Source organism: Dendrobates tinctorius, unplaced genomic scaffold (genome assembly GCF_039654945.1).
Source record: "Dendrobates tinctorius isolate UK_male_01 unplaced genomic scaffold, ASM3965494v1 ptg000241l, whole genome shotgun sequence".
Classification (NCBI taxonomy): Eukaryota; Metazoa; Chordata; class Amphibia; order Anura; family Dendrobatidae; genus Dendrobates; species Dendrobates tinctorius.
In genome coordinates this window covers 36817-60006 of record NW_027361908.1, presented here as the reverse complement: position 1 = coordinate 60006, position 23190 = coordinate 36817, and the positions used below count along the sequence as shown (strand labels likewise).

The 23190-nt window shown below is 46.9% G+C and overlaps 1 protein-coding gene across 3 annotated transcripts in view; it reads left to right on the top strand.

Annotated features, from left to right (window-relative positions):
- Positions 1 to 4078: 4078 nt before the first annotated feature.
- Positions 4079 to 23190, top strand: part of SCYL2 (SCY1 like pseudokinase 2) — a 40914-nt gene continuing 21802 nt past the window's right edge. The window contains exons 1-2 of one of the 3 annotated variants that reach the window (XM_073556871.1): positions 4079 to 4214; positions 8707 to 8924. The gene's annotated coding sequence lies outside the window, so the exon portion shown is untranslated. The other 2 variants (XM_073556870.1, XM_073556872.1) reach the window with 2 other exon arrangements.

The window sequence follows — 23190 nt, the reverse complement described above, 5'->3', positions numbered from 1 at the left end:
GGAAGGAATATAAAGTGATTTTAGGTAAAACCTGTGGCGAGATCTCGGGCCAGCCCCAATCATTATATAGGGTTAAGCTGGTCTCACACTTGCATATCTTGCAATCCGTGTGAAAATGGCTGCACACGGATTCGTTTTCTTCTCCTGTGACTTTCAGTGGTGACGGATGGGACTTGCGTGTGCATCCAGTTGTCACCGGTTTCCCACGGATCACTGTGTCTGCATATTTTATCAGATGCACAAAAACGCAACTTGTTGCAGTTTTGTGTCATCTGAAAAACACGCAGGCACAGGGAGACGCACGGATCCGCGGCTACACGTCTGGAATTAACATGGAGTTCTATGGAGCACGGATCCAGGACGACACGGATCCATGTGCTTCCGTGTGCAGGGATCCGTTTTGTGGCACCGAGCATGCTCGGAAGTGAGGGATGTGCTGTATGGGACCCGTCTGCAGACGTAATATAGACTGCCCGCATGCTGCTCCGTCATACAGTGATCTTTCCTGCCTCACTAGAAGGGCTTGTGCCCTGTGCTATGCTGTGGTAATGATAATAAAATGTATTGGGAGCAGGTATGGGGGCTCCTGGTTAGGGGCTGCATGAGTGGGGCTGCGTTCACACTAGTGCAGGGGCGGACATAGACTGTAGTGGGCCCCTGTGCAAGAAATTTTTCGCCCCCCCCCCCCCCCTTCATAGGGCAACAAAGTTATTTGTTCTCTAATATTGAGTCTATGCAGGGCTGGATATAATATCTGTATAGAATATAATGTAACCCCCCATAGAATATAATGCAGTCCCCCCCATATAGTATAATGCAGCCCCTCCATAGGATATAATGCAGCCCCTTATATAGTATAATGTAGCCCCTCCATAGAATATAATGCAGCCCCCATAGAATATAATGAACATAATACAGCCCCCCTATAGAATATAATGTAGCCCCAAATAGAATATAATACAGTCCACCTCCCCATAGAATATAATGTAGCCCCCCCATATTATATAACACAGCCTCCGCTTATAGAATATAATGTAAAATGTACCCCCGTTGTATATAACACAACCGCATAGTGTATAGCCCAGCAACACATGGTATACAACCCACCATGGTATATAGCCCACCATGGTATAATACAGCCCAGCATGGTATATGGCCCCCCAGAATGGTATAATACAACCCAGCATAGTATAATACAGCCCAGTATGGTATATAGCCCCCCCAGCATGGTACAATACAGCCCAGCATGGTATATAGCCCCCCAGCATGGTAGAATACAGCCCAGCATGGTATAATACAGCCCAGCATGGTATATAGTCCCCCAGCATGGTATAATACAGCCCAGCATGGTATATAGCCCCCCCAGCATGGTATAATACAGCCCAGCATGGTATATAGCCCCCTCAAGCATGGTATAATACAGCCCAGCATGGTATATAGCCCCCCCAAGCATGGTACAATACAGCCCAGCATGGTATATAGCCCCCCAGCATAGTATGATACAGCCCAGCATGGTATATAGCCCCCCAGCATGGTATAATACAGCCCAGCATGGTATATAGCCCCCCAGCATGGTATGATACAGCCCAGCATGGTATATAGCCCCCCCAGCATGGTATACAGTCCCCCCAGCATGGTATATAGCCCCCCAGCATGGTATGATACAGCCCAGCATGGTATATAGCCCCCCAAGCATGGTATAATACAGCCCAGCATGGTATATAGCCCCCCAGCATGGTATGATACTGCCCAGCATGGTATATAGCCCCCCCAGCATGGTATACAGTCCCCCCAGCATGGTATATAGTCCCCCCAGCATGGTATAATACAGCCCAGCATGGTATATAGCCCCCCAGCATGGTATAATACAGCCCAGCATGGTATGATACAGCCCAGCATTGTATATAGCCCCCCCAGCATGGTACAATACAGCCCAGAATGGTATATAGCCCCCCAAGCATGGTATAATACAACCCAGCATGGTATATAGCCCCCCAGCATGGTATGATACAGCACAGCATGGTATATAGCCCCCCAGCATGGTATACAGTCCCCCCAGCATGGTATATAGCCCCCCACCATGGTATGATACAGCCCAGCATGGTATATAGCCCCCCCAAGCATGGTATAATACAGCCCAGCATGGTATAATACAGCCCAGCATGGTATATAGCCCAGTATGGTATATAGCCCCCCCAAGCATGGTATAATACAGCCCAGCATGGTATATAGCCCCCAGCATGGTATGATACAGCCCAGTATGGTATATAGCCCCCCAGCATGGTAGAATACAGCCCAGCATGGTATAATACAGCCCAGCATGGTATATAGCCCCCCAGCATGGTAGAATACAGCCCAGCATGGTATGATACAGCCCAGTATGGTATATAGCCCCCCAGCATGGTAGAATACAGCCCAGCATGGTATAATACAGCCCAGCATGGTATATAGTCCCCCAGCATGGTATAATACAGCCCAGCATGGTATATAGCCCCCCAGCATGGTATAATACAGCCCAGCATGGTATATAGCCCCCCCAGCATGGTATAATACAGCCCAGCATGGTATATAGCCCCCCCCAAGCATGGTATAATACAGCCCAGCATGGTATATAGCCCCCCCAAGCATGGTATAATACAGCCCAGCATGGTATATAGCCCCCCAGCATAGTATGATGCAGCCCAGCATGGTATATAGCCCCCCAGCATGGTATAACACAGCCCAGCATGGTATATAGCCCCCAGCATGGTATGATACAGCCCAGCATGGTATATAGCCCCCCCAGCATGGTATATAGCCCCCCAGCATGGTATGATACAGCCCAGCATGGTAAATAGCCCCCCAGCATGGTATGATACAGCCCAGCATGGTATATAGCCCCCCAGCATGGTATGATACAGCCCAGCATGGTATATAGCCCCCCCAGCATGGTATACAGTCCCCCCAGCATGGTATATAGCCCCCCAGCATGGTATAATACAGCCCAGCATGGTATATAGCCCCCCAGCATGGTATGATACAGCCCAGCATGGTATATAGCCCCCCCAGCATGATATACAGTCCCCCCAGCATGGTATATAGCCCCCCAGCATGGTATAATACAGCCCAGCATGGTATATAGCCCCCCAGCATGGTATGATACAGCCCAGCATGGTATATAGCCCCCCAGCATGGTATACAGTCCCCCCAGCATAGTATATAGTCCCCCCCAGCATGGTATAATACAGCCCAGCATGGTATATAGCCCCCCAGCATGGTATGATACAGCCCAACATGGTATATAGCCCCCCAGCATGGTACGATACAGCCCACTAGTGTTTTGGTATGGTGCGTTGTGATGTGTAGCAATCCTGACACAGATTAGATCCCTATACTTAACATAGGGATGCACGGACCTGCGTTTGCATCAGGATCAGGATGCATCAGGTGCACCAACACAGATCACAGCACTTACTAATTCACAAAGGACATTAACAAAAAATGCCACAATACATGGTAAGACTACAACCGAGGAGGAGCCGGGGCCTGATCACAAGAGCTGACAATCTGAGGAAGCAGCAATGCTGAATAACAGTCTACACTGCGTCACACGGGGGAGAATGAGGCCCTCACTTCACAGGCAAAGACATAGAACCAGGACTGTGGAAAACAGATAGGTGACGTGAGCACAGGGAAGAAGCCTTTCCACATCAGTCCTCGTTTACGTCACTGTCGCAAGAGCAGAGGAGAATGGCTTGTTTGTTTTCCAGACACCTTTCAGTCACCAGAGCGTCCCCTGCGCTACAGCACGGCTTGTGGTGCGGAGGACATGTTGTTGTAGCCTCTGACACAGTGTACACGCATTGTGACCTACGGGAAAATGGCGGCACAAGTCATGTACTGTTGTAGAGACTCTTCTGACCTCTAGTGACTGGGGGAGGCAGTCAGCTGACAGCAGATGTGGAGCCATCTGAAGAGTGATGGGAAGTTCGGCTCTTTTTGGTGATCCGGCTCATTCGGCTCCGCTCACCATAAGGAGCCGGCTCTTTAAATGGCTCTTTTTTTAAATAGAAATCCGTTTTCCACAGTCCTGGTTCTAGGTCTTTGCCTGTGAAGTGAGGGCCTCATTCTCCCCCGTGTGACGCAGTGTAGACTGTTATTCAGCATTGCTGCTTCCTCAGATTGTCAGCTCTTGTGATCAGGCCCCGGCTCCTCCTCGGTTGTAGTCTTACCATGTATTGTGGCATTTTTTGTTAATGTCCTTTGTGAATTAGTAAGTGCTGTGATCTGTGTTGGTGCACCTGATGCATCCTGATCCTGATGCAAACGCAGATCCGTGCGTCCCTATGTTAAGTATAGGGATCTAATCTGGATCAGGATTGCTACTCAAGGCACCGTACCAAAACACTAGTGGGCTGTATCATACCATGCTGGGGGGCTATATACCATGCTGGGCTGTATCATACCATGCTGGGGGGCTACATAAAATTCTGGGCCGTATTACACCATTCTGGGGGTCTATATACCATGCTGGGCTGTATTATACCATTCTGGGGGGCTATATACCAGGCTGGGCTGTATTATACCATGCTCGGGGGGGCTATATATCATGCTGGGCTGCATCATACCATGCTGGGGGGCTACATAAAATTCTGGGCCGTATTACACCATTCTGGGGGTCTATATACCATGCTGGGCTGTATTATACCATTCTGGGGGGCTATATACCAGGCTGGGCTGTATTATACCATGCTCAGGGGGGCTATATACCATGCTGGGCTGTATTATACCATGCTGTGGGGCTATATACAATGCTGGGCTGTATTATACCATGCTGGGGGGCTATATACCATGCTGGGCTGTATTATACCATGCTGGGGGGGCTATATACCATGCTGGGCTATATTATACCATGCTGGGGGGGCTATATACCATGCTGGGCTGTATTATACCATTCTGGGGGGCTATATACCAGGCTGGGCTGTATTATACCATGCTCGGGGGGGCTATATACCATGCTGGGCTGTATTATACCATGCTGTGGGGCTATATACCATGCTGGGCTGTATTATACCATGCTGGGGGGCTATATACCATGCTGGGCTGTATTATACCATGCTGGGGGGGCTATATACCATGCTGGGCTGTATTATACCATGCTGGGGGGGCTATATACCATGCTGGGCTGTATTATACCATGCTGTGGGGCTATATACCATGCTGGGCTGTATTATACCATGCTGGGCTGTATTATACCATGCTGGGGGGGCTATATACCATGCTGGGCTGTATTATACCATGCTGGGGGGCTATATACCATGCTGGGCTGTATTATACCATGCTGGGGGGGCTATAGACCATGCTGGGCTGTATTATACCATGCTGTGGGGCTATATACCATGCTGGGCTGTATTATACCATGCTGGGGGGCTATATACCATGCTGGGCTGTATTATACCATGCTGGGGGGGCTATATACCATGCTGGGCTGTATTATACCATGCTGGGGGGGCTATATACCATGCTGGGCTGTATTATACCATGCTGTGGGGCTATATACCATGCTGGGCTGTATTATACCATGCTGGGCTGTATTATACCATGCTGGGGGGGCTATATACCATGCTGGGCTGTATTATACCATGCTGGGGGGCTATATACCATGCTGGGCTGTATTATACCATGCTGGGGGGGCTATAGACCATGCTGGGCTGTATTATACCATGCTGTGGGGCTATATGCCATGCTGGGCTGTATTATACCATGCTGTGGGGCTATATACCATGCTGGGCTGTATTATTCCATGCTGGGGGGCTATATACCAAGCTGTGCTGTATTATACCATGCTGGGGGGTCTATATACCATGCTGGGCTGTATTATACCATACTGGGGGGGCTATATACCATGCTGGGCTGTATTATTCCATGCTGGGGGGGCTATATACCATGCTGGGCTGTATTATACCATACTGGGGGGTTATATACCATGCTGGGCTGTATTATACCATGCTGGGGGGGCTATATACCATGCTGGGCTGTATTATACCATGCTGGGGGGGCTATATACCATGCTGGGCTGTATTATACCATGCTGGGGGGCTATATGCCATGCTGGGCTGTATTGTACCATGCTGGGGGGGCTATATACCATGCTGGGCTGTATTATACCATGCTGGGGGGCTATATACCATGCTGTGCTGTATTATACCATGCTGGGCTGTATTATACCATGCTGGGGGGACTATATACCATGCTCGGCTGTATTATACCATGCTGGGGGACTATATACCATGCTGGGCTGTATTATACCATGCTGGGGGGCTATATACCAAGCTGTGCTGTATTATACCATGCTGGGGGGTCTATATACCATGCTGGGCTGTACTATACCATGCTGGGGGGGCTATATACCATGCTGGGCTGTATTATACCATGCTGGGGGGTTATATACCATGCTGGGCTGTATTGTACCATGCTGGGGGGGGGGCTATATACCATGCTGGGCTGTATTATACCATGCTGGGGGTTATACACCATGCAGGGCTGTATTGTACCATGCTGGGGGGGGGCTATATACCATGCTGGGCTGTATTATACTATGCTGGGGGGGCTATATATCATGCTGGGCTGTATTATACCATGCTGGGGGGGCTATATACCATGCTGGGCTGTATTATACTATGCTGGGGGGGCTATATACCATGCTGGGCTGTATTATACCATGCTGGGTTGTATTATACCATGCTGGGGGGGGCTATATACCATGCTGGGCTGTATTATACCATGGTGGGCTATATACCATGGTGGGTTGTATACCATGTGTTGCTGGGCTATACACTATGCGGCTGTGTTATATACAATGGGGGTACATTTTACATTATATTCTATAAGGGGAGGCTGTGTTATATAATATGGGGGGGCTACATTATATTCTATTTGGGGCTACATTATATTCTATAGGGGGGCTGTATTATGTTTATTATATTCTATGGGGGCTGCATTATATTCTATGGAGGGGCTACATTATACTATATAAGGGGCTGCATTATATCCTATGGAGGGGCTGCATTATACTATATGGGGGGGACTGCATTATATTCTATGGGGGGTTACATTATATTCTATACAGATATTATATCCAGCCCTGCATAGACTCAATATTAGATAACAAATGACTTTGTTGCCCTATGAAGGGGGGGGGGGGGCGAAAAATTTCTTGCACAGGGGCCCACTACAGTCTATGTCCGCCCCTGCACTAGTGTGAACGCAGCCCCACTCATGCAGCCCCTAACCAGGAGCCCCCATACATGCTCCCAATACATTTTATTATCATTACCACAGCATAGCACAGGGCACAAGCCTTCTAGTGAGGCAGGAAAGATCACTGTATGACGGAGCAGCATGCGGGCATAGTCTATATTATGTCTGCAGACGGGTCCCATACAGCACATCCCTCACTTCTGAGCATGCTCAGTGCCACAAAACGGATCCCTGCACACGGAAGCACATGGATCCGTGTCGTCCTGGATCCGTGCTCCATAGAACTCCATGTTAATTCCAGATGTGTAGCCGCGGATCCGTGCGTCTCCCTGTGCCTGCGTGTTTTTCAGATGACACAAAACTGCAACAAGTTGCGTTTTTGTGCATCTGATAAAATATGCAGACACAGTGATCCGTGGGAAACCGGTGACAACTGGATGCACACGCAAGTCCCATCCGTCACCACTGAAAGTCAATGGAGACGAAAACAAATCCGTGTGCAGCCAAAATATGCAAGTGTGAGACCAGCTTATCCTATATAATGATTGGGGCTGGCCTGATATCTTTCCACAGGTTTTACCTAAAATCACTTTATATTACTTCCCCTACCCTGAGGGCTCATACTCACTAGCGAGAGACTTGGACGATTCTTGTGTGAGTCTCTCGCATGGAAACCTGGCACTGCCGCCGGCACTCGGACCGGAGGGGGCGGCTGCATAGAAGTACATGTAACCGCACGCTCCGGTCCCAGTGCTGGCAGCAGTGCCAGGTTTCCATGCGAGAGACTCTCACGAGAATCACGTGCGTCTCTCACAAGTGAGTGTGAGCCGTTAGCAGCAACACCTGCCGTCGTCTGTCCTCCTCCCTGTAGTGTTTTCCTGAATCCTCCTGGCCCTGCGTTCAACGGGATCGTTACATAGCGGCACTAACGCTGTAACGGATGAGTTAACGCCCCCATTGGCCGCAATGTAATCAGCATGATGCGTTACTTCATGGCGCCCCCACAAATGCTGCAGACCGCGCTCCAGGGGGCGTCATGAAGTAACGCATCAGGCCGATTTTGGATGCGTTAGTAGCATTGCGGCCAATGGGGGCGTTACCTCATCCGTTACAGCGTTAGTGCCGCTATGTAACGATCCCGTTGAACACAGGGCCATAAACGCAATGTGAACCTGGCCTAACACCATGAGAAGATGATATACCAATGTGCGGAGCCTCTCCTCCTACACAGACCATATACTGTATGTATACGCCATGGATGAGGGGACAGTGAAGTGGATCTTTATTTGGGACTAAAGGTAACGCACAGGTCACTGCAGATGATGATGATGATGACAATGTGCTGCGTCCCTCCTCTTACACATAGTCACACACTATATATGCCATGGAGGAACTGGCAGTGTATATTTGGGACTGAAGGGTTAACTCACGTGCATTTATCCACATCTCCTCCTCTCCTCCCCCCAGATGAGTCAGTCAGGATTCACTGCTTCCAGGCGCCAGAAAAAAAAAAAAACCGGCTCATTCACCCTGCAGAGCCGGCTCATTTCGTTCACAGCTGGGAGCCGGCTCTTTGTATCGGATCGTTCACGAACGACACATCACTGAACGAGGAAAGAAGTGGCACTGGCGCGGCCTGACGGGAGGAGACGTCTGTGGTGATCACAGCTCCGAGCCGGGGACAGGTACGGGGCCGCGTGTGCACGGGTAGGGGATGGCGGCCATGGTGTGAGCTGCCCGGTGCTGGTGTGAGGGGCCGGGTCACCCCGTGCCACTCACCTGCCATACTTTCTGACAGGGAAGCAGCTGCACTCCCACCCATGGCCCCTCCGTGTACGGGCTGCAGCTAGTGGGGGACTACCGAGGCGGACTATTAGGGGGGCAGTGGTGGAAGAACATCATCTCTGCTCCGTTTCCATCACACGCAGGACTGTGCACAGGTATGGAGGAATCTGCAAAGGAAGAATGCTTCCAACACTACAAGTGTGGCCATTAACAATATGCAAAGTGAATGAAGAAAGAGAACTCTGACTCAGATGAATGTTTGGGGTCACACTGGCCCCTCTTAGGCCGGTTTCACACATCCGTTTGTCACCATCAGTCAAGATCCGCCGATTTGCAAAGAAACGGGTCCGCCAACATGCCTGGACGGACAATGCAACGTCTTTTCGGGCGGCCGGATCCGCTTTTTACATTGCGCATGCCCGGAGGACTTGCCTCGGCCGCAAATTTAACCCTAAACTCTTCTGGTGGCTGAAAATTCTCTCTCTCCCCCCTCTCTCCCTTCGCCGGATCCGTTAAAACAACGGTCCGGTGGCAAACGTTGAGGTCAGTACTGGAACAGATCCGCTTTCCGCCATTTTAGCGGATTTTAACTGACCCAAAAAAACTGATGTGTGACACAGGCCTTACCCTGCCGAATAGCATCCATTCTAGGTACATTTACCCACAGAATTTAAGGGACTCGACGGGGGAAGTCTCCAAACATCTTGGAGCACTAACCTCAGATCTTCTGTGGATGTCGCTTGGTAAATCCTCATGCCTTCGTGTAATCCCACACAGACTGGATAATGCTGAGATCAGGGCTCTGTGGGGCCAGATCATCACTTCCCGGACTTATTGCTCTTCTTTACGCTGAGTCTTGGAGGTGATGATGTGGCCTCCATAGAGCTTTGATCTCGGCATCAGCCAGTCTGTCTGGGATTACATGAAGAGAACAGCAGGATTGTCACAGGCCGTATCCACAGAAGATCTGAGGTTACATCTCTAAGATATTTGGAACAGCATCCTTTTAATATCTGTGCAAGTGTATCCAGATGAATTGATGCTGCTCTCCCCAAATCTAGATGTGATGTGGATTTCTCTTTTGATCACTCACTTTGCATTTTGTTAATTGATAAAAAAAAACAACTATTAACACTTCTGTTTCTGAAAGCATTTTACTTTGCTGCATTTCTTTCACTTGAAAAAAAAACAGCCAGTGAAAAAGATACAGCCTTACCCCCACCAAATCAGATTACGAATGCACTAATAGGATGCAGCAGCCCCCCATGAGAAAGACGGGGGCAACACAGGTGCACAATACTGATGCAAACAGCCACTCACAAAGCTACCAATTCATGGCGGTGGTGGCTGCCTAGTGTTAGTTATGCACTAAGATGAGGCATAGGGCACCAGTCACACTGGTACGTGTGATGCACAGTGTCTGGCTACAGCCTATTGATGATGCCCATACTGTTACATCAGGTGGGCAGCCCAGCACTATATAAGTGCACCCCACAGGAGAGGCACCCCAATTCACCCAACCAACAGTAAAGGGCCTGGCTGCATCATGCAGAAAGATGGAAAATAATGTATAGCATAAAATAGATTACTTGAAGTATTAGTCCATAGTTTTGGCCAAAATACGTAAGCTTGCAACTCACATCAAGGGTCCTAGCACTAAAATGAAAAACTGCTAACATAGGACATGTCCCCTTGGGGACTTTACCATGGGGGTCTGCTGCATCCTGCTAGTGCATTTGTATTCTGACTTGGTTTTGGTAAGGCAGTGTCTTTTTCTATGATGTTTTTTGAAATATTGTCCCATGTTAGCGGTTTCTTTCACTTGAGTCTAAAACTTTCGTCCAATACTAACCAAATGTGTACAATATGTTTGCATACATTTTCAGTGTATTCGATTTTCTGTCTTTTGTACATCAAATGGATTTAAGTTCAGGAAGATCAGAGAATGCTACTAAGAATGATTTTTTTTTTTCTAATGTTACTTGTGGCCCCATAAATATTTCATGGTACTTGTGTCAGGTCATTGTGGACGGAAGGCAGCAACTAATTTACAGGTGCTTCGGTAAAAGCTTAAAACAGATCTGTCGGCTCCCTGATGTAGTCAAATCTTGTGTTCCCTGTAGTATGCTTCGTAACGTTCCTGGAGCACCTTTTTCTCAATGAGATTTCTAGTAGAATTGATTTCTCGAAATTCTTGATCTTTGGAGCGTCTTTTGTTTCCTGAAGCTCTTTTGAAGAGTTTTTGAAGCGGACTCAAGGGAAGGTTATATATACAGTAAAAAAAAAAATGCTGGTGGCAGTTACTGCAAAAATGTCCAAATGGACACCAAAGAAGATGTTTCAGGAAGAAACCCCACCTGCGGTTTTCTGAAGTAACTCAGTGGGTACAGCGGCGTCGCTAAGACTCTGTGCGCTGTTATCCTCAGTCTTCTACGTATGAGCCTTCTTTAGAACTCACTTTTGTGGATTGGAACATAGCCCTTCTGAATGCATAAGTTACTGATCCCTCTCTTTATGTAGGGTCTTCTGATGATGGGGTTTGCTTTGGGCACAGCAGATCCAGTTTTGTCGCATTGTTTTCTTAAGGGTCTTGCAGTTATGCTGTAGTGTCATACTCATTGTGAGAGTTGTTCTTTGCTTGGTTTTCAAGTTGTTAGCAGTTGAAAGCAGTTTGACTGTTAACATCCAACCTGAGATCCAATTTCTACAGTTAACCATTTACATACCACTCTAAGCAGCCACTCTTGTTTATATTATTAAAATTTTTGTAGGTGTTTTTCATTTATATACCGCTGTCAATCTCTGACAGCGGCATTTAAATGGAGCAGTCACTTTTTCTTGTGCTGTAAACATGATGGGTTACTATTAGTGATGAGGAATGAGGTGTTATCTGAGCATGCTCAGGTGCTAACTGAGTATCTTCGACGTGCTCGAATAACATGCTAGAGTCCCCGTGGCTGCATGTCTCACGGCTGTTCAACAGCTGCAACACCTGCAGGGATTGCCTAACAAACAGACAATCCCTTCATGTGGTGTTGCTGTCGAACAGCCACAAGACATGCAGCAGCAGGGATTTGAACATATTTTTGTAGCATGCGGAAGATGCTCTATGAGCACCCGAACAAGCTCGGATAAAACCTTATCCGAGCACATTAGTTGATCACTAGTTACCATGACTAGTAGGGGCATGCTGAAGACCCTCAAACCTGCCATCATGCTACTCCTGGGAAGACCAACCTCAGGCTGAGCTTCACGAGAATTCCTGACTTACGCCATAGAATGCAATATTATGGTATTTCAGTATATACAGTGCCTACAAGTAGTATTCAACCCCCTGCAGATTTAGCAGGTTTGATAAGATGCAAATAAGTTAGAGCCTTCAAACTTCACACAAGAGCAGGATTTATTAACAGATGCAAAAATCTTACAAACCAAAAAGTTATGTTGCTCAGTTAAATTTTAATACATTTTAAACATACAAGTGTGGGTCAATTATTATTCAACCCCTAGGTTTAATATTTTGTGGAATAACCCTTGTTTGCAATTACAGCTAATAATCGTCTTTTATAAGACCTGATCAGGCCGGCACAGGTCTCTGGAGTTATCTTGGCCCACTCCTCCATGCAGATCTTCTCCAAGTTATCTAGGTTCTTTGGGTGTCTCATGTGGACTTTAATCTTGAGCGCCTTCCACAAGTTTTCAATTGGGTTAAGGTCAGGAGACTGACTAGGCCACTCCAACACCTTGATTTTTTGCCTCTTGAACCAGGCCTTGGTTTTCTTGGCTGTGTGCTTTGGGTCGTTGTCTTGTTGGAAGATGAAATGACGACCCATCTTAAGATCCTTGATGGAGGAGCGGAGGTTCTTGGCCAAAATCTCCAGGTAGGCCGTGCTATCCATCTTCCCATGGATGCGGACCAGATGGCCAGGCCCCTTGGCTGAGAAACAGCCCCACAACATGATGCTGCCACCACCATGCTTGACTGTAGGGATGCTATTCTTGGGGTCGTATGCAGTGCCATCCAGTCTCCAAACGTCACGGAAGATCTCGATCTTGGTCTCATCAGACCAGAGAACCTTGAACCAGTCTGTCTCAGAGTCCTCCAAGTGATCATGAGCAAACTGTAGACGAGCCTTGACATGACGCTTTGAAAGTAAAGGTACCTTAAGGGCTCGTCTGGAACGGAGACCATTGCGGTGGAGTACGTTACTTATGGTATTGACTGAAACCAATGTCCCCACTGCCATGAGATCTTCCCGGAGCTCCTTCCTTGTTGTCCTTGGGTTAGCCTTGACTCTTCGGACAAGCCTGGCCTCGGCACGGGAGGAAACTTTCAAAGGCTGTCCAGGCCGTGGAAGGCTAACAGTAGTTCCATAAGCCTTCCACTTCCGGATGATGCTCCCAACAGTGGAGACAGGTAGGCCCAACTCCTTGGAAAGGGTTTTGTACCCCTTGCCAGTCTTGTGACCCTCCACGATCTTGTCTCTGATGGCCTTGGAATGCTCCTTTGTCTTTCCCATGTTGACCATGTATGAGTGCTGTTCACAAGTTTGGGGAGGGTCTTAAATAGTCAGAAAAGGCTGGAAAAAGAGATAATTAATCCAAACATGTGAAGCTCATTGTTCTTTGTGCCTGAAATACTTCTTAATACTTTAGGGGAACCAAACAGAATTCTGGTGGTTTGAGGGGTTGAATAATAAATGACCCTCTGAATAAACTTTTCACAATTTAAAAAAAAATTAAACAAAGAAATAACATTCTTTTTTGCTGCAGTGCATTTCACACTTCCAGGCTGATCTACAGTCCAAATGTCACAATGCCAAGTTAATTCCGAATGTGTAAACCTGCTAAATCTGCAGGGGGTTGAATACTACTTGTAGGCACTGTAGAGCAAGCATTAAAGGATTTCACGTTCAAGTTGTCTAAGGGGACTGAAAGAGATAAATGTATATATTTATATATGTTTTATTTTACATATCTCATATTGCCACCATTTCCCCCCATTAAATATTAAAAAAAAATGATGTTTGGGGTCTCTGCGTCTATAAAAGTTCGGTCTATCAAGATATAAAATTAAGTAACCCGCACAGGGTAAACACTACTCAGAAAGAAAAATAATCAGAATGTCTGCATTGTGGCTTTTTTTTTTTTTTTTGTCACCAGATCTCCTTAAAAATATAATAAAGCCATCCAAACAATCATGTGTACCGTAATAAGTGATCAATAAAACTGTCAGCCACAAACATCACAAGTACTCCCTCAGGTCCATTGACGGAAAATGGCAAGGAAAAAAAACAATTCTTTTTGTGGGGTTTTACACGTATCCTATTTTTATTTTCACCACTTAATACCAAACTTGCATATTTTTAAGTAATTGTATTAATATGCAGAATAATTTTTTTGTAGGTCAGAGGTCTTCCTCCTCCTCCTTGCAGGGACAGGAAAGCGCACGAGAGGTTAAAAGTCCCCTCCCCACCACATTCCCTCAGGCTATGTGCTCACGTTGCGTTTTTTATGCGTTTCCGCCGTGTTTTTGCCGCAGCGGAAATGCTTAAAAAACGCTAATAAAACGCATCCCATGCAATCCTATGGGATTCAGCAGTTGCTGTGCCCATGCTGCGAATTTTATCGCTGCGGAATCGCATAGAGGTAAAATCCGCAGCATGTCCATTATTTCTGCGGAATTGCGGCGATTCTGTCGCCATAGGATTGCATTGAAACGCTCACTTTACACATAGGCACTTAGCCTCAGTGTTTTTCCTGTCCCTGCATGAAGTGACACACAGAGAAGAAACTCTGCTTACCAGTGGAAGTGCTCAGGGGGATCGTGCGGCGCGTCCAATCCTTCACCCTGTCAAGCAGTCCGGGCTGACACTTCCCGGTGGGGAGTCTCTCAGCCGCGGAGGAGCTCCTGGGTAGAGCCGCTTTCAGCCGGCACTGCTACTTCTGGAAATCACGCGATGGAGAAGGCCGTCGCACTTCCGGTGACATCAGAGCAGAGTGTCATTTTATGAGGTCGGCGTGCGTTCCATGGTGGAACGTGGAAGTTCAGTGAGACAGGCAACAGGCCGGTTACCTGGATCTCGTGGGGCACAAGGGCGTTCAGCAGCGTGATGGAGGATCCGGGCAAGGTTGACCAGGACGGTGGGGTAAGTGTGCTGTGCGCAGTCCCATGTACATCACACAGCCCCTGACTATTCCCTCTCTTACACTCTGGAGGATAAGGGAACCTCAGATACACCCCTGCCTATGCCCGAACAGTCTGGCAAAGCCTCTGCAAAGACCAGACGATGCCCCATATGTCACTTAAAACTTCCGGACACAAATGGCAGAACTCTTTGTGACGCCTGCACCGCCTGAGTTGTGAGGGAAGAGCAGCTATCCCTACTATATGAGATAAGGTCCCTGATTCAGGAAGAGGTCCAGGCTTCGATATCCAGCTTTACTCATCCGCAGCCTCCCAGTCTGGGTTCGTGTGCTAAGAGATCTCGGCGGGAGATGGAGCTCAGTTCAGATGAGGAATCCCAACCCCTGGGGTCAGACCAGGAGGAAGAGGGTGAAGTGCTATCGGAAAGTCAGGAACGGGGCAGGATATAGCTGTTTGCCTCTGAGGATATGGTCGAGTTAGTCCAGGCTGTCAGACATATAATGCAGTTGGAGGAAGTCCCAAAGCCACGGTCCAGACAGGACGTAATGTTCGGGGGGTCTTAGAGCTCAAAATCAGCATGTGTTCCCGGTAAACGATCACATTTGTGCTATGGTCTTGGAGGAGTAGGAAGATGCTGAGAGGCACTTGTTGATATCTTGGAACTTTAAGAACCATATACCCTTTGATCCTGAGGACATTAAGATGTTGGAAGAGTTACTCAAGATTGATGTGCCAGTCGCTAAGATCGCCAGGAAGCATCCATCCCTTTTGAGGACTCTTCAAGTTTAAAGGGACCCTATGGACAGGAAGGTCGATAATCTCCTGAAACGGGCTTGGGAGTCATCCGCGGCTTTGATCAAGACCAACATAGCTGCTACTTCAGTTGCCAGGCCTATGTTTTTATGGATGGGGCACTTGTAGGAGCATTTAGCCAACTAAACCCCAAGAGAGGACATCTTAGCCTCCCTTCCCCTGATGAAATCTGCTACTGCCTTTTTAGCAGATAAGTCTGCTGAATCTGTAAGATTCGCTGCTACAAATAGATCATTGTCCAATGAGGCCCGTAGAGCTATTTAGATGAAAACCTGGTTATGTTATGCTCCATTCCCTTCTCCGGGTTAAGGGTGTTCAGGCCAGCAATGGATGATATTATGATATTTTAGAAAAGGCTTCCGATAAAAAGAAGGGGTTCCCAGAAGACATGTTTAGAAGGAACCAGTCCTTTGTTAAGGCAGGCCCCTCTCAAAGACAGTCCGATTACAGGGGCTAGAGGAAGCCCAGTAAGGGAACCAACAGTAGCCCCCCCGCAGCAGAGGGGGGAAGAGTTAAGGGTCCCTGTTTGGGTCGTGCTCAAGATCCAGGAGGCAATGACGCCATCCTGATGGGGGGGGGGGGGGGGGGGGGTGACTCAAGCGCTTTGCGGCAAATTGGTCCCAGGTTACCCAGGATCAGTGGGTTCTCGGAACCATAGCAGAAGGCTATGCATTAGTTTGCTACACCTCCCCCCGCAAAAGGTTTATCGTACCCCGGATTATATCTACAGCATCTCCTATGTTGGCGGACTTAAAACATCTAGTCAGCTCAGCTATTATAATCCTGGTCCCACAGCCAGAGGCGGGCGAGGGTCACTACTACTCTTTTCATCATCATCATAAAGCCATCAGGGGAGTCCTGCACCATAATAAACCTGAAGCCTTTAAATCTTTCAGTCAAATACAAGAGATTCAGGGTGGAGTCTGTAAAATCTATGGTTCACCTTATAGACAAAGACGCTCTAATATGCACCCTCGACCTGAAAAGCGCTTATCAGGTTCTTATTCACCTGGCGTCCCAAAAATATTTGAGGTTTGCTGTGAAATTACTGAATCGAACCTGCCACTTCCAGTGCCTTCCATTTGACCTGGCTTCGGCTCCCCAACTTTTTACCAAGTTGGTGTCTGAAGTGGTAGCCTATTTAAGAAGCCAGGGGATTATCATAGTACCGTACTTAGAGGACTTCCTCCGAGTGGCAAGCTCGGCCGAAGAACTCCGACTGCACAGGGAAAAGACCATATCCACAATGGAGTACCTGGGTTGGATTATCAACAGACAGAAGTTGGATTTGGTACCAGAAAACAGGAAAATTTTCCTGGGCGTGTTGCTGGACTTCAGTCGCAGAACATCCTACTTACCGGTACTCGGAGAGCTTCTGAGAAGTCCCGCTTCCATCAAGTCTGCAATGAAAGTTTTAGGCGTCCTGACGGCTTGCATCTCCTGTGTCTGGTGGGCCCAGTTCCACTCCAGAGCCCTGCAGAGAGAAATCTTGTCAGCCTGGGATCGGCGCCAGTCTTCACTCAACAGAGCAATGACCTTATCCCCGGCGGTGAGAAAATCACTACTTTGGTGGACCCAGCCAGAAAATCTACAGGTGAGCATTCCTTGGATCGCCTCTCCATGTGTGGTGATCACCATGGATGCCAGCAAGTGGGGATGGGGAGCGCACCTGGAAGAAAGGATTCTTCAGGGCAGATGGCCGTCACAGGTCCGATCCAGGTCTTCCAATTACCGAGAGCTCTACGCCACGTGGGAGGCCCTAAGGCAAAATCAGGCAGTGTTGAGAGATCAACACATAAAGATTCTGTCAGACAATGCGACGACTGTTTCCTTCCTACGACGCTAGGGAGGCCCCAGACATCGGGCACTCCAGGATCTGGCAGAATTTTTTTTTTCCTGGGAGGAGAAGACTGTCCTGTCAGTGGCAGCGGTTCATCTCAATGGGTCCCAAAATGTCGTGGTAGATAATCTGAGCAGACGAATGGTCTGGCCGACATAATGGGAGCTGAATGAGCAGGTGTTCCAGTACCTCTGCCATCTCTGGGGCACACTTCAGATAGACCCGTTTTCAACCAGAAAAACACAAAGGCAGCCAGATTTTACTAGCTGAATCCATCGGACAATCCAGAAGCTGTCGATTCACTGAGTCAGAAATGGAGCAAGTCCCTTTCTTAAGCTTTTCCCCCAATGGCGCTCATTCCAGTTGTCCTCCGGAAGATACAGGAGGATCAGCTGAAGGTACTTCTAATCACCCCATATTGGCCAAAAAGAAGTTGGTTTCCACTGCTGAGAGCTACTGCGTTAGAGGACCTGGTGCTGCTTAATCAGAAGGAAGATATTATCCTTCAGGGCCCAGTCTTCCATCAAAACCCAGAAAGACTTAATCTCTCAGCTTGGATCCTGAGAGACACATCCTGAGAGCTTTGTGGGTTGTCGGACCAGGTCATAACCGCGATTCAGGCTAGCAGGAAACCGGTTACTTCCGCAATATATACTACAAAATATGGAAAAGATTCTGGTGAGGCAGGCAGACCCGATTTCCCAAGCGTCTTGGACTTCCTTCAGACGGGTTTTAATAAGGAACTTAGACCCAGCACCCTAAAGGTCCAGACATCAGTGTTGAGTACTTTCTTTGACTATTCTATTGACTCACCCATGGGTAACTAGATTTGTCAGGGCAATACAGAAATTGCATCCTACGATTAGGAAGTCATTCCCCCCTTGGGATCTAAATTTGGTTCTTGGGTCCCTCTGCAAGTCCGGACCATCAAAACGTTGTTTTTAGTGGCCATTACCACGGCAAAAAAGTGTAGGGGAAATTCAGGCCCTGTCCACTCGGGACCCATATCGTCCGATATGGGAGGATCGTATAATCCTAAAATTAGACCCTACTTTTTACCGAAGGTAGCATCCTGTCAGAATTAAAACCAGGAAATCGTTTTACCTTCCTTTTGTGAGAACCCTTTAAAGGAGAAGGAACAGGCCCTTCATGCGTTGGATGTTAGACAGGCAGTCATTGAGTATCTAGAGGCCACTCGTAGTTGGAGACAGGATTCTAACTTGTTTGTCTTATTTGGGGGTTAAAATAAAGGAGAAAAAACCATCATCGCAAGATGTATTACTTCGGTAATTTCCTTAGCCTATCAGTCAGAAGGCATCAGCCCCCCCTGAAGGTTTAAGAGCCCACTCGACTAGAGCAATATCAACCTCCTGTGCTGAGAGGGCAGTGGGGCGTCAGTCGACCAAATTTTTAAGGCCGCAACCTGGGCTTGATGCATTTTGCAGACATTACAAGTTAGACGTGTTATCTGGCTAACAAACTGCCTTTGGGAGAAAGGTTCTCCAGGCAATGGTCCCACCCTGAGCAAGTACTTTGGTATTCTCCATGGTGCTATCAGGAGGGACGTCTTAGAAAATTGGTATTAGACCTACCGGTAATTGTTTCCAGGAGTCCATCCTGACAGCATGGTTAGTTCCCTCCCTGATTGTTATTTTGCATGATGTCTTAATATGATATCGATTAATAAATTTAAGTTGCATCAGCCATGGTGTAGTACTTGTTAAAACAGGTGGGTGAGGAGGAGCCTTTTAGCCTCTCATGTGCTTTCCTGTCCCTGCAAGGAGGAGGAGGACGACCTCCATGGTGTTGTCAGGATGGACACCCAATATAAAGGATACAGCACGGTGGCTCAGTGGTTAGCACTGCAGCCTTGCAGCACTGGGGTCCTGGGTTCAAATCCCACCAAGGACAACATCTGTAAGGAGTTTGTATGTTCTCCCTGTGTTTGTGTGGGTTTCCTCCGGGTTCTCCGGTTTCCTCCCACATTGCAAAGACATACTGATTGGGAATTTAGATTGTGAGCACCAGTGGGGACAATGCCAATAATGTCTGTAAAGCGCTGTGGAATTAATGGTGGTATATAAATGAGGAAAATAAATAAAAAAGCTATTTTTTTATTTTTCATAGAGCGTTCCGATGTGCCTGTCATGAGAAATCTAATGTTTAAGCCATATGCAAATCAGGTTTGAAGTGCACTGGCGGCATGTCACTGCATTTGGACGTTTTCTTCCAAGTGCACTGACATGCCAATAGGGTGCTACCACCCTGATATGTACAGTGGCATGTAAAAGTTTGGGCACCCCTGGTCAAAATTGCTGTTATTGTCAACAGTAAAGCAAGTTGAAGATGAAATGATCTTTAAAAGGGCTAAAGTTAAAGATGTCACATTTCCTTTGTGTCTTAGGATATAGATACAGTTGTGGCCAAAAGTATTGACACCCCTGCAATTCTGTCAGATAATACTCAGTTTCTTCCTGAAAATGATTGCAAACACAAATTCTTTGGTATTATTATCTTCATTTAATTTGTCTTAAATGAAAAAACACAAAAAGAACTGTCCTAAAGCCAAATTGGATATAATTCCACACCAAACATAAAAAAGAGGGTGGACAAAAGTATTGGCACTGTTAGAAAAATCATGTGATGCTTCTCTAATTTGTGTAATTAACAGCACCTGTAACTTACCTGTGGCACCTAACAGGTGTTGGCAATAACTAAATCACACTTGCAGCCAGTTGACATGGATTAAAGTTGACTCAACCTCTGTCCTGTGTCCTTGTGTGTACCACATTGAGCATGGAGAAAAGAAAGAAGACCAAAGAACTGTCTGAGGACGTGAGAAACCAAATTGTGAATAAGCATGTGCAATCTCAAGGCTACAAGTCCATCTCCAAAGACCTGAATGTTCCTGTGTCTACCGTGCGCAGTGTCATCAAGAAGTTTAAAGCCCATGGCACTGTGGCTAACCTCCCTAGATGTGGACGGAAAAGAAAAATTGACAAGAGATTTCAACGCAAGATGAGCGGATGTTGGATAAAGAACCTCGACTAACATCCAAACAAGTTCAAGCTGCCTTGCAGTCCGAGGGTACAACAGTGTCAACCCGTACTATCCATCGGCGTCTGAATGAAAAGGGGCTGTATGGTAGGAGACCCAGGAAGACCCCACTTCTTACCCCGAGACTTAAAAAGGACAGGTTGGAGTTTGCCAAAACTTACCTGAAAAAGCCTAAAACATTTTGGAAGAATGTTCTCTGGTCAGATGAGACAAAAGTAGAGCTTTTTGAGCAAAGACATCAACATAGAGTTTACAGGAGAAAAAAAGAGGCATTCAAAGAAAAGAACACGGTCCCTACAGTCAAACATGGTGGAGGTTCCTGATGTTTTGGGGTTGCTTTGCTGCCTCTGGCACTGGACTGCTTGACCGTGTGCATGGTATTATGAAGTCTGAAGACTACCAACAAATTTTGCAGCATAATGTAGGGCCCAGTGTGAGAAAGCTAGGTCTCCCTCAGAGGTCATGGGTCTTCCAGCAGGACAATGACGCAAAAACACACTTCAAAAAGCACTAGAAAATGGTTTGAGAGAAAGCACTGGAGACTTCTAAGGTGGCCAGCAATGAGTCCAGACCTGAATCCAATGGAACACCTGTGGAGAGATCCAAAAATGGCAGTTTGGAGAAGGCACCCTTCAAATATCAGGGACCTGGAGCAGTTTGCCAAAGAAGAATGGTCTAAAATTCCAGCAGAGCATTGTAAGAAACTCATTGATGGTTACCGGAAGCGGTTGGTCACAGTTATTTTGGCTAAAGGTTGTGCAACCAAGTATTAGGCTGAGGGTGCCAATACTTTTGCCTGGCCCTTTTTTGGAGTTTTGTGTGAAATTATCAATGTTTTGCTTCATTCTCTTTTGTGTTTTTTCATTTAAGACAAATTAAATGAAGATAATACCAAAGAATTTGTGTTTGCAATCATTTTCAGGAAGAAACTGAGTATTATCTGACGGAATTGCAGGGGTGTCAATACTTTTGGCCACAACTGTGTGTGTGTGTATATATATATATATATATATATATATATATATATATATATATATATATATATAAATATTTATTATGTGTGTGTACACGTACGTACAGCTCTGGCAAAAATTAAGAGACCACTGCACAGTTTTATAAAAATCAGCTTTTCTACATGTCTGACAGTCATTCCACTCCAGTGTCAGTTGAATTCAAACCAGAGTACACCTCATTCTACTTAATGTGCTTCTGATTAGGTGATCACCTGAACCAAATCTTGTTTAACGAGGGAAAGTATAAAAAAAATCCCTGCTGTGGTGTTCACAATCCTACTGCAATAGGATAAGCTGGATGGCAAAACAAGTGCTAGTAATATCCCAAAAGTAATAGGAATGAGAAAATAACTTTTAACCATGGCAAAGGAGTTGAAAAAAGTCTTGAGTGAAGAAAAGAAAGGCTCAATTCTGGCTTTACTAGCAGCGGGATACAGTGAGCGTCATGTTGCCTCCATCCTTAAAATTTCTAAGACGGCATTCCATTAAGCAGGTCAAGCAGCAGACATTGGGGACAACAAAGCTACTGACCGGCAGAGAGCGAAAACGACTCTCTACTGACTGTGATGACAATCATCTTATTCAAATGTCACTCAGCAATCGCAGGAAGACATCAAGTGACCTACAAAAGGAATGGCAAATGGCAGCTGGGGTGAAGTGCATGTCAAGAACAGTTCGTAACAGGCTCCTAGAGACAGGGCTCAAGTCATGTAAAGGTAGAAAAAAGCCTTTAATCAGTGAGAAGCAAAGGAGAGCCAGGCTGAAGTTTGTCAAGGGCCATAAGGATTGGACCATAGAGGACTGGAGTAAGGTAATCCTCTCTGATGAGTCTAATTTTCAGCTTTGCCCAACACCTGGTCGTCTAATGGTTAGCCGGAGACCCGGAGAGGCGTACAAGCCACAGTGTCTTGCACCCACTGTGAAATTTGGTGGTGGAACAGAGATGATTTGGGGATGCTTCAGCAAGGCTGGAATTGGGCAGGTTAATCTTTGCGAAGGACGTATGCATCAAGCAGCATACAAGGTTATCCTGGAAAAATGGTTCCTTCTGCTCAGGCAGTGTTGCCCAACTCCGTGGACTTTTTTTTTTTCAGCAGGACAATGCGCCATGCCACACAGCTAGGTCAATCAATATGTGTATTGTTCGGGAAGGCCAGGAGAAGCAGATTTCTCAGTTTTATAAAATTCCAGCCGCCTCTAATGTACAAAAAAACAGCAGCCATGGGTTCTTCTATAAGAAGATAAAGCGTTTTCAAGTTGCCGTTTCCTCAGTTCAAAATGTACCGTAATTAAGA